This window comes from Pseudorasbora parva, chromosome 13 (assembly GCF_024679245.1).
Source record: "Pseudorasbora parva isolate DD20220531a chromosome 13, ASM2467924v1, whole genome shotgun sequence".
In the NCBI taxonomy this organism is placed as follows: domain Eukaryota; kingdom Metazoa; phylum Chordata; class Actinopteri; order Cypriniformes; family Gobionidae; genus Pseudorasbora; species Pseudorasbora parva.
In genome coordinates, this window is record NC_090184.1 from 20,819,803 (window position 1) to 20,838,491 (window position 18,689).

General features: G+C 37.0%; 1 protein-coding gene across 8 annotated transcripts in view; it reads right to left on the bottom strand.

The window, feature by feature from the left end:
* Window positions 1–18,397, bottom strand: part of ncor2 (nuclear receptor corepressor 2) — a 168,177-nt gene extending 149,780 nt beyond the window's left edge. For all 8 annotated transcript variants that reach the window (XM_067413414.1, XM_067413410.1, XM_067413413.1 and 5 more), the window contains exon 1: window positions 17,953–18,397. The gene's annotated coding sequence lies outside the window, so the exon portion shown is untranslated. The remainder of the gene's footprint in view (window positions 1–17,952) is intronic.
* Between the last annotated feature and the right edge of the window lie 292 nt (window positions 18,398–18,689).

Consider the following 18,689-nt stretch of genomic DNA (forward strand, 5'->3'; position numbering starts at 1 on the left):
AATTATTTTTTATTATTATTATTTTTACTATTACTATTATTATTTTAATCTAGTATCTTTTTAAAAACTACTGGTCGATTAATCGGTTATCGGCAAGTGTGGCCCATCGGTATCGATAAAATCCACTATCGGTCGACCTCTAATAGAAACCAAATGTTTCGTGTTTGGAACCGATAATTGGAATCAAAAAAATGTTTTTACATATGATTCCAATGGCATCGTTTTTTTAAACGGTTCCAAGTTAGAACTGGTTCTCGATGCCCAACCCTTAATAAGCAGTAAATTAGGAGTTTGTTTAGGCAAAAGTCGTAGTTCATAGTGAATATGTGTTCCCCATACTAAAGTGTTACCATATTTTTAACTTACCGGTAAGTTAGATTTGCTCGACCACCATTACCCCAAGTCATGACCCCACAGAGTGATACAAACGGTGAAACGGTTTGAACTTTTCAGCAGAACCTTCAACAGCTCCTTTAAATTTTACCAATCAACAATTCTGTTTCTCTTAAAAAGCAAGAGCCTGCATTCGTATTATGCCTTCAGTCAACTCAATGCCAGGAACACACAGGGCACATGTGGCTCAGTAGAACACACAAATACATTCTATCACTCAATACAGTCTATCCCCAGTACTCGACACCACAATCACTATATGAATACATGCTGTACTTGACACCCAGTGTCACATGAACACACACCTACATTTTTAGTCCCTCTTGCTGGCTGCTCTCCAGATTACTAAAAATGTCAGAGAAGTTGCAGCTGCTATTGATGTGGTTGTGTAGACAGACACAGACTTTCTCCACAGACCGCCACCACTGCAAGACCACTTGCACTTGACACCACTGCTGACAACTACAGAACTCTCACAAATAGCGCAAACGCTGAGTGTGCACCCAAACAGGAGTGCATGAAGCTAGTTTATTGCATCAGTACACAACAGCTGTGCTATACATTCACTTCCTTAGAGATTAAACAAACTTATTAAACATGAAATTTGAGGTGAGAAGTGATCAGAATGTATTCTAAGATTGCTCCCCATTCATAAACAGAACACAAACAAATAAAGCAGTAAGTTGTAATTGTTCCATTCTGCTTAGCAGAAAAGACTAACAAAATGCTGCTGTGCTGATGTGAATATGATGGGTTCATGTGATAATCACCTTCTCCAGACAAATCAAACAGGGTAAACCTGCCAACAGGGCTTGGAAAAAATTCTCACATCGACAGAACGAGCATGCATACATTTGCTTATATTTACGTATATGTAGGTCACAATCAGCAGTACAAATCTGAAAGACTGCTGTTATTATAAGCTGTGTTTCTGTGTAGCAAGTCACCATTGTGTAACAAGGAAGGAGGAACTGATTGTAAAGATAAAACGGGAGGCATCAGAGTAGAGAAGAGGTGAGTAGTGGCTGTTTGCCCAATCCCTGTGGAGGGCTGCAGGGAGTGGTTGACAGTTAGAACCTCTAGACAGACAGTGCATCATTAACTGAACGTTAATGCACTCAGCACTGGTACTCCATTCTGACCATATACTAAACTGGTGTCAGATCAAGGACTTTTTCTAAAAAAAAACAGAATGCATGTGCTCTCCACTTCACCAGACACTTAAGTTCAAAATGACCTTCTTATAATGCATTCAGATGGTTCAAAACACCACCAACTGATAACACTAACATACACATCCCTTGCAGTAAAACAAAGGCTCCCTGAACTTTGGCATGTAGCCATTAGTCAAATAGACTTAATGGTATTTGCAGCTTATTTACTCTGGCCTTTTTTTAGCAATCAAACACTTGGTCATGGGAACATGTTTACAACACACACACTGATCACCAGTGCAGGACAGATGCCATAGAAGTTAGCCCAAAACTTAGACTTAGCTAATGGGATCAGTCAGATCGCATCAAGTCATTCATAAAGATTATTTAATTCAAATTCTGCAATAATGCATTTTGCCTAAAAACAAACAAACTTGACTTTACAGCTTTATTACAGTTAGTGAGTTTTGCTCCAATGTATAGAGTAGGAATAGAAATTTATGTCAATTTAAATCATTGATAGGTCTCAAAAAACAAGCGTCTCCTTCATGTAGTTATGAAACTATTTTAAGTAGTGTTGTCAAAAGTACCGACCGCGATACCAAATCGGTACTGAAATGTTAAAAATATGATGCTTTGAGCGCTGTTGAGCGGAATCGTAAACACCTCTGACTGGTCATTGTGCTCACGTGCTCATCAAATAGGTCTATGATTGGCTACTTTGATCAGCGCTTCACAAACATGTTGTAAAAATACATTAATGACGCTTTTCACGGAGCGCTTGCACAGATACACACAGAGCGTTTGAATGTAGGTGTCTATCAGCCTACCGGTCCGCTGGTCGACGCCTGCTTGTGCTGTCAAACGCTCCCGCTCCCGCTTTCAAAACACTTCCGTGTTGTTTCAAACCGCTGCCGTGCGTTGATCGGTACTTTTGACAACAATAATTTTAAGACCGTTACACATGACAAAAAAAAAAAAAATACTAGATTATGACTCATAATTGTACATGAAAAACAAAACATCTAAAAACAAAATAACCCAGTCCGCAATATCGGGCATTGTATTAAAGCTGAAACTGAATACACCACCCTGCAGAGCTTTGCCAACGGGTTAACAAACTCACCTAAATGTATATGTATGTATATATATATATATATATATATATATATATATATATATATATATATATATATATATATATATATATATATATAAAACTATATATATATATATATCTGATTAATATATTAGATTAATCAGATATGTAGCCTACGGTACGCATTACAACTTATATCAGCGCAAAAGGACGTGAATGCCCAGATAAACTTGGCCATTGTTTTTTACAGGTTTGAAAGGGAAACACATCACTATTACAATTGTGTTGTTCTCATTATAATGCTACATAGGCTTTACGAAAGATGGGTGCTGCACATCATTTAATTTTTCATGATTAAAGTGATTTCAGTGATTACAGGCATCACTGTGCGTTTTCGAATCCATAATGAGAAACAACTTTAAATAAAACAGTTTTACTGTTAAAAAAAACATGAGAAAAAAATAACATTCCTGCATTATTAATATCAATGATTTTGAAAAAGAAATAGCCTATCTAAAAAGAATATGACCGTCTCAAATAACCCAGAGTTAATAATGTCGGACATTGAATAGGGCTGGGCACCGAACAGCATTACTTTTATGGTATCAAACGGAAAACTCCGATACTATGAGTATCGAAAAATTATTTATCTTTCGGTGTCAAATATCGGTTCCAAAAGCCAAGTGGTTGTGTCTGTGTGAGCATGTAGCATACTTGCATGTAAGGACCTAAAGCACTGGTGATTGGCCGTCACCACCACATGATGGGGAGGATTTCTGAAGATACACTGAAAAAAATGACTTTGTGGTATTGTAAAATCTATTACATTAATTCATGTAATTTATACATTGTAAAATCAAGATTAAGTTGGAACTATATATCTTATGTAAAATTTACACAATTTATTAATGTAATAAATTAACTGAGAAGAAAGAGTAAATTTTACCATATATTTACAAATAGTATTTAATGTTTTATAGTCACAGCACATTCACCTAAAAATACTAAGTAAATTTTAATCTGAAAAGCAAAGTGTGTTTGAATGTGCCTGCCCGTTTTTGTTGTTGCTCAAAAAGATCCCGGTTCAGTGGCAGAGACGGTCGGTTTGGGATGTCGCTTTTACATGGCTGACTTATTCTCGGTAAGTTCTGACCTTTCTATTTTAGATTTGTGATAACGATGTACTTCGTTTTGATGGTTTGATTATTGCATAGACGTTACGGTTTAAAATTGACTAAAAGTGAGTTTTAATCACAATAACGGTAGCTAAAGCTAAAGCATTATCCACTTCTATAAAGTTGAGACTGGTGTTTAGTCAAAGATAGAGGGGATTAAATGTAGTTAGCCACGTTGTTGTCGAAAAAGTCACCCTGTCTGGTTAACTTCAAAATAATTTAATGTTAGCTGGCCGTGATTAAGTGCTGGCTGCCTGTGTGTGTGTCCTCTAGCTAATGTTAGCATTTTTTAAAAGTGTCTTAAGTTAGTTGTTTTTATATCCACTGAAAATTTCACAGCAATTATTATATCAAAGCATAAGTTAGTCTGCACTCTGCACTAAAGAAGGAAAGTTTGGATGGCAGGTGAACTCTGATACCAAATACGTTAAGCATTGATGTATAATGTTAGCAACAAGTGCATGAATGTCAGCAATTCTATTTTAGTGAGCTAACGACATGAAGGTCCGGTCACCTTTTTAATGAAAATAAAATGTTATAAATGTAAATCTATTTCTTAAATGGAATTGTGTTCTTTCTTTCTCACAAACTGTATGCAGGAGGACAGTCGCAGTGCTGCTGAACATATCCTTAAGATGGTCATCCATGGAGCTGATCGAGAGGATCCAGTCGATGAATGAGCATTAAGGAAAAGTGACCATTCTGTTTCAGCTGGACTATGCATGTGCTCGTCATCAAAGGGTTAAGTTAGTTCAGTTCAGTCAAAAATGAAATGTCTGTCATTAACTCCTCTCCCTAATGTCGCTCCACACCCGTAAGACCTCCGTTCATCTTCACACACAGTTTAAGATATTTTATATTTAGTCCGAGAGCGTATGCAAGTGTATGCACACTATACTGTCCATGTCCAGAAAGGGAATAAAAACATCATCACAGTAGTCCATATGAGACATCAGTGGGTTAATTAGAGTCTCTTGAAGCATCCAAAATACATTTGGGTCCAAAAATAACAAAAACTACGACTTTATTCAGCATTGGCTTCTCTTCACCGTTTGAATCTTTATTTGAGGATTGAACACAAACACGGAAGAGAAGACAATGCTGAATAAAGTCGTAGTTTTTGTTATTTTTGGACTCAAATGTGATACATTTCATATTTGGCTGAACTAACCCTTTAATGTTAGTTATGCCACTGTTGGCTGCTGATGTTTAGTTGAACCATACATGGTTAATTCTACAGTTATTGTAAATTATAATGAATATACCTTAACTACTTAATCAGTTGATGTGAACATTACTGATGTAATGGTTACATTTTGACATAATAAACTGTTCAACTTCATTGTATTTATGTGTGATTTGTGATAAATGTATTTGATGCAGAGAACATTATTACATTTATTTGGTTTAAAATAGCAACATTTACATAATAATAGTGAGTAATATAAATTAATTAAACTAAGTAATTCAAAATGTCAAATGGACAAACATTATAAAATCTACTTAATTACTTCATAAGAGTAAATAATACAGATTTATAAAATTCACAATAGTTATGCTCCTTTTAAAATAAAATTTACTTGATTACTTTTAATAAATACAACATGCTAAGTTAAATATAATTAAGTAACATTTACTTAATGTCTTTGCAAATGTTACATTTATAGTTAAGTACATTTTACTTGATATTGGCAAGTAAGTTGTACTTGATATCGCAGCAGTAAATTTTACTTAGAAAAACTGAGTGCAAATTGTTACAAAGATTTTATCAAGTAAATCTTACAAGTTGTTTTTATCAGTGTACTCGCAGTCACACAACACAAGTGTAGTTTTTTTTTTTCTACCACGTCGCTTTACAATTCCAAAGAAGTCTAAAGTGTTATGCCTGGCTCACATTACAGGAGTTTTATGCCCGATTTTAACCTCCCAAGACTCTTGGGAAAAAATCTTGTCCAGGACCTCGATCGGTTCCAATGTTCGCCGCAGATTATCTGGTAATGTGAGGCATTCACAGATCAAATCTTGCAGCTCCCGATCGGCTCTCACACAAATCGGGCTAACCCCAATCATATCAAACATGTTTGATTATTTATCAGGATGAGCGAGATTGTAATAACATCAGTACTGTCATAATAGCCAATAGAAAACAAGTCTACGACGAGATGGACATTTCAAAATGATGACGTGAGTTGAGTTTGCAGTAGTTTGCTGTAGCCTACCTCTCAAACAATGCTGGATAATGTAGTCTTCCAGTGAGTACCGGAGGAAACACAACATGAGTATAGACCTTTTTTAACAGTCTATGGTAGACGCGTTACAGTAGATAACAACATTTCCATCTGTGTGTCTCGTGGAAATGAGTCAGATAATACATTGCATATGAAAGTGTTTGTGCAATACAGATGCAAATTAATTTGGTAAATCTGGATTATCATATGTTAGAAAATAGCCTACTTTAGGAAAAAATATGAAAAGGACATGGAAATGTGTAGGCCTATTTCTTGAAAATGGACTGTAATCCTCTGCTGTGCAACACAGCAGCTTCCCTTAGGATCATTTGATTGCTTTTCAAATTCAATGACAAAGTTTCGTACGGTAAGGTTTAACTATAGAGTTACTATTTCTTGCTAATTTATTTAACAGCAGTTTTCTAATGTGGCTTGGTGTGTTTAGAAATGTTTTATGATATTCGCTGCTTGTTTTCTGTGTAATTTAGTCACAATTTAAAGAAAAGTTTAGTTTTTCCTGAGACTTTGTGACTTCGTACTTTTCTCCATACATTAGATAGTGGAAATGGCTAATAAATCAATAAGTGCTCTTCTGCTAGTTATAGTGGTGGGTATTTCATATCTTTTTTAAATAAAAATTCTACAAAATGGATTACACTTTTTTTTTTTTATAAACTAAAAAAAACATTCAACGATTTCTTTCACAAGACCCCTTTAAACTTTTAGTTTTACAAACTATCAAATTAAAATTAACATTAAAATCGGATATTTAGAGCTTTAAAAGTGCTGGAAATAAGTGTGAAGCTCTTGAAAACCATTGGAAAGTGCTTAAATTTAAATCTCAAAAGGTTGTACGAATCCTGAGATAAATAATGACAACAACAACAACATTAAATCCATGTGGTTTTACTACAGTAAATCATGGTGAATGTTGGTGATTTGTGACTGAAACCCCTGACCTTCGCTCAGCTCTCTTTGATCTGATATCTGTTGTTTATAACAGAATTCTGTGCTGAACGCTTCCACTAGATCACAGTAGCGATGTTATTAATTCTGTGGTGAATTTAAATGCCCTCTCACTGGATCTCCAGCGCTGTGTATCGTGTCTGTCATGACATTGGCCCGTGTGTGAGCTTGCCCTGCGTTCGTGTCAGCGCAGCTTTAAATGTAAATGTTTAAAAGTAGCGCCTACCGCAGTTCCGTTCAGACTTCAAACACACTTTGCAGCGGGGTATTGTTAATTGTTCTGTGAAAAACTGAACCAATTACGAATGACACTGTATGTTGTTAGACTCTATCCTTGTTGTTTATGTATCTCTGTGGCAAACGCGTGTGGGGAGTGCTGAGCCATTATGGGAGCCCAGAGGGGAGCGTCGGTGGATTTTAAAGAGAAAACCGATTTTCATTCACAAAAATCGTTGTAAACTAAAAACTCCATAAAAAAGATTTATCGCCCAGCCCTAATTATTATATATTCATAATAGCGCCAATTGCTTTTCATTTTACAGCACAAATATACACTGTAAGAGGTAACAATATCACTTTTGAACTAGGCAGCCAGTTATAACGGTAAACATTCTAGCACACTAGTGACTGAGCGTTCGTGAAGGGTTCGCCTAAATTACTTAAAATAAGAAAACAATAAACGACAGTCATCTGAAAGTTCCTTCACTTTATTCTCTGTCACACACATGTAACAACCCGCCTAAAAAAAACGGCGACACTCCAATAAAAAAAGTGCGTAAATTCAAAAACGTATATGTAAAACATTCATACGGCATTCACCCATGAGCTGTATTAAATGCTTTAGGTGTTTAGGCTTTTTTCGTATGTGTGTGTATTTGTGCTGTACTCCAGCAGAAAACATGTTCACTGACAAGGTAATGTATTGTTATATTACATCTCTATTATTGTTATGTTTAGTTACGGCTTTTCACTTTATGTAATGTCAATCTAATGAAATAGCAGCGAGCTACCGTTACTTAACAAAATTATCAGTAACGTTAGCTAATGTGTGAGATACCAATAAGTTGGTAGGCTATGTTGACATATTAACCGCGCATCATAATTTGAGTTACTCAAATTATAGACATGTTGACATTAGGGCTGTGTTGAAAAAAATCGATTCACCAATTCTGAATCGATTTTCATATTAATTTCTAATGATCGATCCGTAACTCAGAGGATCGATTTAATAATAGGCCTACATTGAATTTTAAATTTGCCGTGTCATTGAATTCACGCATGCGCGCGAGGTGGAAGGACATTAACACAACGAACATGGCAGCTTTGAAAACTCCAGAAACGCCGCGGACAGAGAATACTTGCTGGCATTTTCAATTGTTTTCAATGAGAGCGCCACGTTTTTAGAACGCCTGGAGCGCAGCGAGGCGCTGAGCGAGTAGGATTTTCCGTATCATAACAACAAGCAAGTCTTAACTGAGGAGAAAAAAACGCTGCCTGCCAAAACGCTCTCAAGCGCTCACAGCGGGGAGTTTTCAGCTGAGCGCCTAACGTTTTCAGCTGGCTAAAAACGCTTTGGTGGACACACAGCCTAACATTATACCGCCGTCACCGTGCTGAAGAACACAGCCATTCTTACTGCAGCGCGCTCTTACTGCCAAGGAAGTTGTAATGGCTGCGTTGTCATGACGGCGCGCGACAGCACAGCTCCACAGTGCGCGTTCGTTGACTAGAGCACTCTGGAAGGGGGATTGTTCTTTACAACCATCAATACTCCATTAATTTGCAGTTGAATGTCTATAATAATAGTATCGATATTTTGCATAACTACAGTCCTGTAATTCAGGTAACAGCTGGAAAAAAATGCTTTCTTCAAAAACACTTATCTAAATCTCGAAGATCGGATCGGATCAGATCAGAAATAAATAAATAAATAACAATCGATTCAAGATCTTGAGAATCGGAATCGAATCGATTCTTGAAATTGGAATCGAAACCGAGCCCTAGTTGACATGGAATCCGCGCTTGTCGAACATTCTGTCTATCAACTGTGAAATTTATTTCCTAATTGAAATTTAGTTTATCATTACCAACATAATACATAGTAAATGAGAGAACCAGCAATACGTTGTTCATTGGAACACGCGCTGTGTCGCTCCCCACGTTCATCAATCATTCTAATAAACATTTATTTTGGAACTCAGAGATATATGAATTAGTAGATCATTATTAAATCAATATTATATGTAGCTAGTATTAACATATGATAAAAGTAACGGTCACCTTATATTAATTGACCAAGATAGTGGCATATTACCATATGAAGCTAACGTTACTTTCTCCAGCTACATATAAAACTAATAATAGCTAGTCCATCTGCGTTTTACACGACATCATCGTGTCACCAAATATATGGATAGAAATATGTCTTCGAATTAAAATATTAATTTCTCTGGATTTAGAAGTTAATTGGAACATAACGTAAATATGAATATAATAATAATGGATAATGTAAACACACAACTTTAAAAATATATAACATAGATATAGTGATCTTTTATATTTTTAATGCTGAAACATTACATATTGTGCCTTTAAGTTATAAAAAAAATGTAAACAGAAGCACAAAATGTGCATACTCATAAAACAAAGTGGATTGATATTATAACATTACAACATTACACAGATTCGAAAGCAATTAACTATACAGTGAAGTGTAGCTGTTGTCTGTCAAATTAAGCCATTCAAATGTATTGAGAGCGCTGGCTTGTTTTACAACTATTGAGAGCTGTGTGACTGCGCGCGTCGCCACGATATGAAAGCATTTTGCCAACACGGCCGGTGTTGATTCTGTGGCGCAATAACACTAAACAACTTAGCATCTGATCCAAAATGAGCCCAAACGTCCGCTTTTAACGTTAAGCTTGGAACATACTTTGCAAGAACAAAGAAATTTGTTAGTTTTCTCGAGGTGGCAAGAACAAGAACAAAGTTCGTTCTGGCCAGTACATTCACACTTCACGAGAAAAGCAGGTGCCGATCATCTGCGTTTCTCCGCATTAACCACGCCCACTTTAAATGTATGACCAATCACGCAATAGTTCTCGGACACCTGCAAGAAAAAAGTTCTGCTCATGTGTCGAGAACAAGCTGCGAGAACTCCCAAACCAGGGCTGTAAGAACAACATGACGTCATTTTGTTCTTGCAGCCCTGGGAGTGAGAACTTTTTTCTCTGTTCTTGCGGAGTATGTCGCAGCCTTTAGTGGTCATGATATTTACATGTTGATGAAGACCCATCTTACCTGAGATAATGAAAGAATAGGCTATCTCAACTAAATCAGGTCAGGCTACTTCATATGAGACATTGATATAACTAGATTACTATTCATATTATGAAATCAACATTTAGAGTAATTGAATGTTGTCGACAAATGTGCCATTATGGTTTGTTCGTTGATTTTTTCAAACAGATTCTATGTGTATTTCAGGCTTGTCACATCCATACCAGGGTTGTCACATCCATAACATTGTTTATCCTCATGATACACTTCATGATTTTTTTTTACATTTTAAACATTGATATTTTTATTTTCAGATAAGACCCCTTCATCATGTGGATAGCAATATTTATACATTAGACTTAAAAGTTCACATACTTTAAAGAAAATCGAACAGTATACTGAAAAAACACTGTAATTTCCTGTCACATCCATAACGCACAATTATTTTCCTTTTTTGGGGGGTCTTAAATATAATTTAGAAAATAATATTTTTGCTGTCAAATTCTCCAGATAGGGTGCTCTGAGAATATGCATTGCCAATATAAATATTGTAAGAAATAGATTTTTCAGCTGTCATTATGAGTTCAAATGTCACATCAGAGGTGTTTACGATTCACCTCAACAGCGCTACAAGCATCAAGTTTAACATTTTTGTACCGGTTTGGTATCGAGGTTGGTACTTTTGACAACACTAAGGCTGCTGTCATTTTTAAGAGCTTATGCATGGATCCAGTTTACTGTTACACAACATGCATTTTCTCTAAACCATTCACGTTTCAAAACTGACTGCATTTACTTGAATTCTCAGCAAGACGGGCATTATTATTGACATAATTTTGTATATATTTAACTGTTTAAGGACAATTAGCCACAGAAAATAAGTCAGTTTGGTACTAAAATAAGTCAGTTTGGTACTTGCAAGTTGTTTAAGAGGCAGCTTTATGAGAGCTCTACTTATATCAGTGTTGTGCACGCTCTTGGTGTGAGCGTGATACCCGCGTAAACTATTAAAATTGTGTGTAATAAGCACTATTCAACTGGCGCAAATGAGACCAGTGAAAACGCGCAGCTGGTATTGGTGTTTTGATACTGCAGAAAAGGAGTATTGGAACCATTTAAGACAATATAATATTGTAGTGTTGTCAAAAGTATAGACCTCGATACCAAATCGATACTGAAATGTTAAAAATGTGACGCATTGAGCACTGTTGAGCGGAATCGTAAACACCTCTGACTGGTCATTGGGCTCACAAGCTAATCAAATAGGTCTGTGATTGGCTACTGTGATAAGCGCTTCACAAACATGTTGTAAAATTACATCAATGACGCTTTTCTCAGAGCGCTTGCACAGATACACCCAGAGCGTTTGAATCAGGGATGGAAATTACCTTTTTTGTCCACCGGCCACTGAGGCTGGTGGATTTCAAAATCTACCAGCCACTCCATGTTTTTACCAGCCACTGTCTTGTTTTTAACCGACAATGTGTAACTGCATGTGAAAAATTAATACTACAAGCTCTACAATACTTAAGCAGTTTATTTAATCTCAAGTCTCAATGAAATACTGACATTTCTCTATCTCTCTTATACACACACAAACCATGAACTGATATACATTTCATTAAATGATTAGGGCTCTGGGCTCTGTGTGCTTTTTTTTTACCTGGGTGTGGCATTTGGATGATTCGTGATCTTTTATGGCTTCCAGTTTTAGGTTTTTAGTCCCAACAATGAAACTATTAGTTTTGGCATCCTCGGAAGCGTGTTGACGACACACCGAGCAGAACATTGTCAGTAGGGATGCACAGAAAAAAAAATTCTTGGCCGAAACCGAAACACCAAAAGAAATTATGCCAACTATTAGTACCATTGCATTTATGGCTAATGCTGTGACTGTGTAACTTAATTATGCGATTGCATAAATTAATATTAAAGTTTCAAATATTAATCAGTTACAAATTATGCAAATATTTATTTAGCACATTGCAACAATCCACAGTATAAAATACAATTCAAACTAAAATGTTTAACTTGACCTCACTCATGTTTCCATTTAATAATAGCTAATGTACAGGCCTAATGGCCTGCAGAAAGGTACAGAAATTAAATAAAGTAATCAAATGTAAAATAACTGCATATTTTAACTGTTTAAATTAAAGATTAATCCTTATTAAATTTACAAAAGCTATTCAAGAGCAGTGAGTGATGTCCTTTTGTTTGACATTAAACAGACAGCAGTAAAGGCTACTGCCCCTTTAAGACCTAGTGCAGGGATATGCTCTTCTTTCTCGACTGTATAACGTTCACTTGAGGCATATTCAGACAATGTCTGCTTGGATACTAATCAAGATGGACATGTTGACATACTTTTTGTGTGAGTTTGTCCATTTAAGCGCAAGACTTACTTGAAAGAGAACTCAATATTTGCGCGCTGTGAGACGAGTGCGCGTTCTCGGATGATGCGCAGTGACGGATCTTGTTTCAGCGCGCGCGAGTTCGTATTCGCGTCTTCTGGTACTACATCCGGGTAATGACGGCGAAAACGACTGGTCATATTCGGACATACGGCCGCACTCGCATGCATTGAACAAAGTTTACAAAGAGGGAAAACAGTATGCTATTTTTATTTACCCGCCACGGTGGCCGGTAGGTGAAGCAAGTTTACCCGCCACAACTCAAAATCACCCGCATTTGGCTGGTGGCGGGTGCTAATTTCCATCCCTGGTTTGAATGCAGGCGTCTATCAGCCTACCGGTCCGCTGGTCGGCGCCTGCTTGTGCTTTCAAACGCTCCTGCTTTCAAAACACTTTCAAACACTTCCGTGTTGTTTCAAACCACTGTCATGTGTTGATCATTGTAGCCAATCACACGCACATCCGACGAGGGCGAGCCCAATGACCAGTCAGATGTTTTTACAATTCCAGCTCAACAGCGCTCGAAGCATCACATTTTTAACATTTCAGTATCGATTTAGTATCGAGGTCAATACTTTTGACAACACTATAATATTGATATTTTTGACAATACTCCTCCAAATAGTAGAAAAATTACTTTATCTCACTCAATGAATGTCAAAGGTTTAAAGGGAAAAATATTTTGGCCCTATATACGCATGACTGATCTGCATAAATATCTCTCCAAATATAGTGCCATCCACAGCAGATATAGGGTACTATTGCCTCACTGAGCTAACAAACACAGCAGTGTCAACATTACACACACACACACACATCCTAGTGGTTACGTCATGCTGATATCAGTCCACCACTGGGGGAACTCCAGCAATTCTGCCTTATCTAACTGTGCCTGATATGACACAACTGCTGCTGATAGCAGACAGCAGACCTCAATGCAACGGAGGGTGAAAGGAGAATGCTTTTAGCCTATCTTCTAACAGGGCTATTTACTGACCCTGCAAAAATACTTCATGAAAGTAGTGAAAACAATATTTAGAAGATAATCATTTGCTCTTTAAAGCAACAAACTGATGCTAATTAACTCGAAAAGATGCGAATTAGAAAAGATTTCTAATTCAAACAAATGCTCTTCTTTATATTCATCAGACCGCTAAAAAAAGATATCACAATCACTTCTAACATTAATAATAATAATAATAAATGTTTTATGAGCAGCAAATCAGCATATTAGCATAATTTCTAAAGGGTCATGTGACACTGAAAATTCTACATTGCCTTTACTAGTTGTTTTCTAACTATAGTAATAATATTTTACAATATTACTGTTTAACTGTATAAATGCAGCCTCAGCAAGCATAAGAGACTTATTTTTCAACATTAAATTTAAAAAAAATATCACACAGTGTAGTTTTAAAGGGTTACTTCAGCGATTAGCATATGGCTTTGTATCAGTAGAAACCCTGGAGTATATTCAAATGACCGTGCTCCCCCCTCTCATATCCCCCTGAGACTAGAGATTTATGCATTTTATTTCTGGAAAAATTCCTCTCGTGACGCAAATTGACAAATTGGAGCCATTTCCGCATGTTTTCAACTCGTGCATGGGGAATGGAGATCACACTTACAGCACAGCTCAGCTACAGGCATTAATTTAAACGGATGCTAAGCAATGTAAGTGTTTTAACTTCTCAAATTAATTTCTATGAAAGTTAAGCTTCCAAAGGCATGAACTGAAAACGCGTTCTTAATGTATGCCATGAATGTGGTCGCGATTACCTCAGCTCTCATCACGAGAGGTCATCAACTCATTTATGACGTTAAATGTAATCTGACTCCTAATCTGAGTCTGCTGTGAGACTCATGCGGCAACTCGATCGTTATATTGAACACAAGTTCAGTATTTAACTGTACTTTCTGAACTCAGTCACTGTAACGCCGCATTCACACGGGGCGTAGGCGTTAACGCTTGACGGAGGGCGTGGCTGAAGCTGGGTGCTGACACGATCGTCATAGTGACAACAGCCAATCATGAGACAAAAATACATTTTCTGTCTTTTCTCAGTCTAGAAAGCACCAAATTCAAAAATAATTTCACATTTCCACTACATTAATGACCCAGTTTAAATACAGATTCATCTTCCCAGCGCTGAAGTACCCCTTTAATGAGCCCAAACTTTTGAACGTTAGTCTACAAATATAGGGCAAAGGACATGATTAATCGTGCACGATTAATCGAAATCGAACCGCAATCGCGATATGGATGATGTGCGATTATGAAAGCTTAAAGGCTGCGATTTTAATTAAATAAATACCCAGTGTGTTAGCGAAGAGCGGCTCTAAGATCAGGAGTAAACGCTGCTCCGTCTGAAAGACTGCGAGTGTGAGTCGCTTATAATGTGCGTTTAAAAAAGTAACACGAGTCAAACATCTTCACAAACTAGTGAAGTGTTCAAAAACCGGTTCAACAAAAGACAACGTTTAATAACGTTTTACCTCACTTCATATTGTCAGTCGAGTGTTTGTGAGCTGATGTGGCTTCTCATCCCAGAGTGAGGCAGACAATGCATAATTTTATAGTATTCTATGTCAATCGGCACTGCATTATAATATACTTTATTATTATGAAAATACCCTTGACGGCTTGAAGAACTCAAATAAACCATATTTTGCTGCCGTCGTGTTAATTGTCGTCATGTTTAATCAAAGCGTTTCTATCTTCTGTTTACAGCGTTAGCTTCACATAAGGGGTTTCCTGAAAATGAATGTCATCATATCACTTCTCTGTGGCAAATGTGGCTTTTCCGTTCGAGGGCGCCCTCTGGCTTTCAGTATGAATTAAACGTTTGGGTAATAAATTATAAATAAGACAAAAAATAAAATAAAAAACTTTTAAAAAAATACATTTAAAGAACAATCCATGTTTTCAATCCATGTACAGAGTTTTTCCCCTCACAGTGAAGAGGTTAATATTTCATATTAAAGACATAGAAATTGATATCGCAGATAAACAACATATTTAATTATATATATATATATATTTATTTATTTATTTATGAAAATGTTATTATAAATGGCAATTTCTTTTTTTTTTATATATATTTTTAGCAGTACTAATAATCATATTTATTATTATTAGTCATATTAATAGGCCTATATAAACACAATGTTATATACACACACTTAATTTGTGTAAAAAAAAAAATTTAAAAAATAATAAAATCGCATTTTAAATCGCAATCGCAATTTTAAACAGAATAATCGCAATTATATTTTTTCCCCAAATCGTGCAGCCCTAATGATGATGATGATGATGAACAATTTTAATAAACAAAACCAAGCTCTCGTCCACTATAAAACAATAACATGACTGCAGTCAGATCTTCTGGAGACTTATAGAGACAGCACTGCAACAGAGGCAAAACCAACCCATTACAACACAGCCAACTCAGCAAAGTGGTCCACCACAGTCGATACAAAGAGTGACAGCATGATGGGAAGCCAAGAAGTCTGCTTACACAGAAAGCATTTTACATATGGTTAATATCCATCGATGTTCCATTTATCAAAATGAAGTACGGTCAAGGACAAACATTTTGTAAACTATCAACTCATTATCTTGTCCCTGAACACTACTTAACCATGTTCCGCAGTTCATATAAGGAGAAACGAGGCATCTGACATGAATTAACGAAAAGGTCTGCTGTAATAAAGCTTGCAGCTGCAAAACTGCTGTACACCATGTATTAGTTTGTGCAAAGCATTTCAAAAGCAGACAGAGATAAAGTGGTAAACTAGCTCCTCATTTCACTAGACAATGCTTAAAAAGATAAACTTGTTTCTTTTCAATGCTTATCATCACTAATCTGCATGGAGCAGTAAGGAGAGGGAGGAAGATTAGCATTACTCAATACTCAACGCAGAGGGTGGAACTTGAGTTGATGTGAGTCCAAAACAAATCTGTTGTTTTCTGGCCATGAGTCCTGGCGGCCCTGTGGAGCAAAGAGGTTGTCTGAGGCCAGTTATGTTTTGGGTTCAGGCATCTCGCTGGTCCACTTATGACACTGTGCTTTGTTCTCTTCTAATGTACAGTGGGAAAGAATGCTGCTCAAGAGAAAAAAAGCCCTCCTCTGGCCCATGTCCAATAACACTAATACACTTAAGCTGTGTGGCCTCCATTTTTCACATTCCACTGCCTTTCATGTGCAAATCAACAGCTGTTGACAAGCATTTGGTATCCACTATGATTTATTGACCCTTAATAACAACATCCGAGACGTGGAAAGTGAGCGAGTGTAGTTCTAGCCTCATCATCAGCGGGTGATGAAGGTGTTAGAGAGCTTTGTGAAGGGGGCGGGGAGGTCCACAAACAATGTTATCCCATCGTGTTTATGCAAGTATTCTCAACACTTTGTGAGTGATTTTTAGAGTACAGTTAAGGAAACCACAGTCTCTGCTTCAAGTGAAAACAATGGAACAGTGAGGAAGTGTACAGATTTGTGGTGCTACACAAATAATATGTCCCTGCACGATATCCAGCTATAAATATGTGTTCACAAACTATTGTGTGTGTGTATATATATATATATATATATATATGTATATATATATATATATATATATATATATATATATATATATATATATATATATATATGATACACATACATAATGTTAATTTCTTACCCAAACATATTTACTACACCATTAGACCTGTCAATTAACAAAACGATTTTTTTTTTCAAAACGCTATAAGAAACCACATAATTTGTTGCCAATAAATTCTAAATACCACTTATCTAATCCGAGTAATCATAAACAATGAAAACAGACTGCACCCGGCAGCGTTACTCTAGAACTAGCTAAGCATTCAATACAATACAAGACCACATTAACTAAGCTAAGTCAACTAACGTTAGCTCATACCAAAACAGCACCTCAACGGCGACACTGTGCTTTGCAAAACATTGTGTATAATTCTAGAAAGCTAACTGAAAACATAACGTCACGGACGAAATTTAACGATATTCCGTCTAACGTTAAATCATAAACACTGCTAGCTATGCTAACTAGCCGGCCAGTCTTCACGGAGGGGTTGATTTCCGCCTGCGCTGCGACGCTCATTCAATCTTTGGTTCGGTAAAGGAATAACGGCCGTTAGCCGCCGACATGAGAACTCGCGACACCCTTAAAACCTATAAACTGCTGACAGACTCGTGGGCAAAATGTCTTGTAGTAACTTACCTCTCTCCGCTGAAGGTGAAGGTCTAACGCTTACAGGACGTGTAAGCAGTTTCTGAAGTGAAAAAAATTAAGAAATCTCCACAAATAATCCACATGTACGTTTAGCAAGCGGGCGTGTTTTCGTCCTCGTTGCTTTGAGCCCCAAATTCACTTGAGCGCCGCGCTTCTGTCGCGTGAGAAACTAAGCTGCTCTCGCGCTCCCTCAATGGTTCGGCCTTCTCGCGCTCCTCGTCTGTTTTTCTTTCTCCGCCGTCTATTTTACTCGCGTTTCCGCCCTCTTATCTCCAAACGGCTGTTATTTGAGAAGAGCAGTTCGTACCCATTTTGTCTTGTTGTTTTTCGTAGCACTGGCTGTAAATACACGAAGGGACTGAACGAGAATCTCTGCGAATCAGAGATGACTTGGGTCCGTGTGTGTGACTGACTGACTGCTGGCAAAGCGATAGTCCGCTGGACGTCAAGTGCAGCGTCTCAGCTCTTAAAGGGCCAGTGCGCAGCTTTAGAAAATTGGTCGGATGGATCATGGATGGATGGATGATATTAGGTTAACGTTACCCTAGATATGCTGTGAATGTTACGTTTTGCTTATTGGATGTTTATAGAATATTTTGCGAATGTGATGCGTGTACATCAAAGTAAAAATGAAGCGCATTTCCAACTCTGAACAGTTCCCAAGTAAATTCGGTTATTAAATAAACACATAGCAAAACGAGTTGTGTGGTGTCCCCACCACTTTT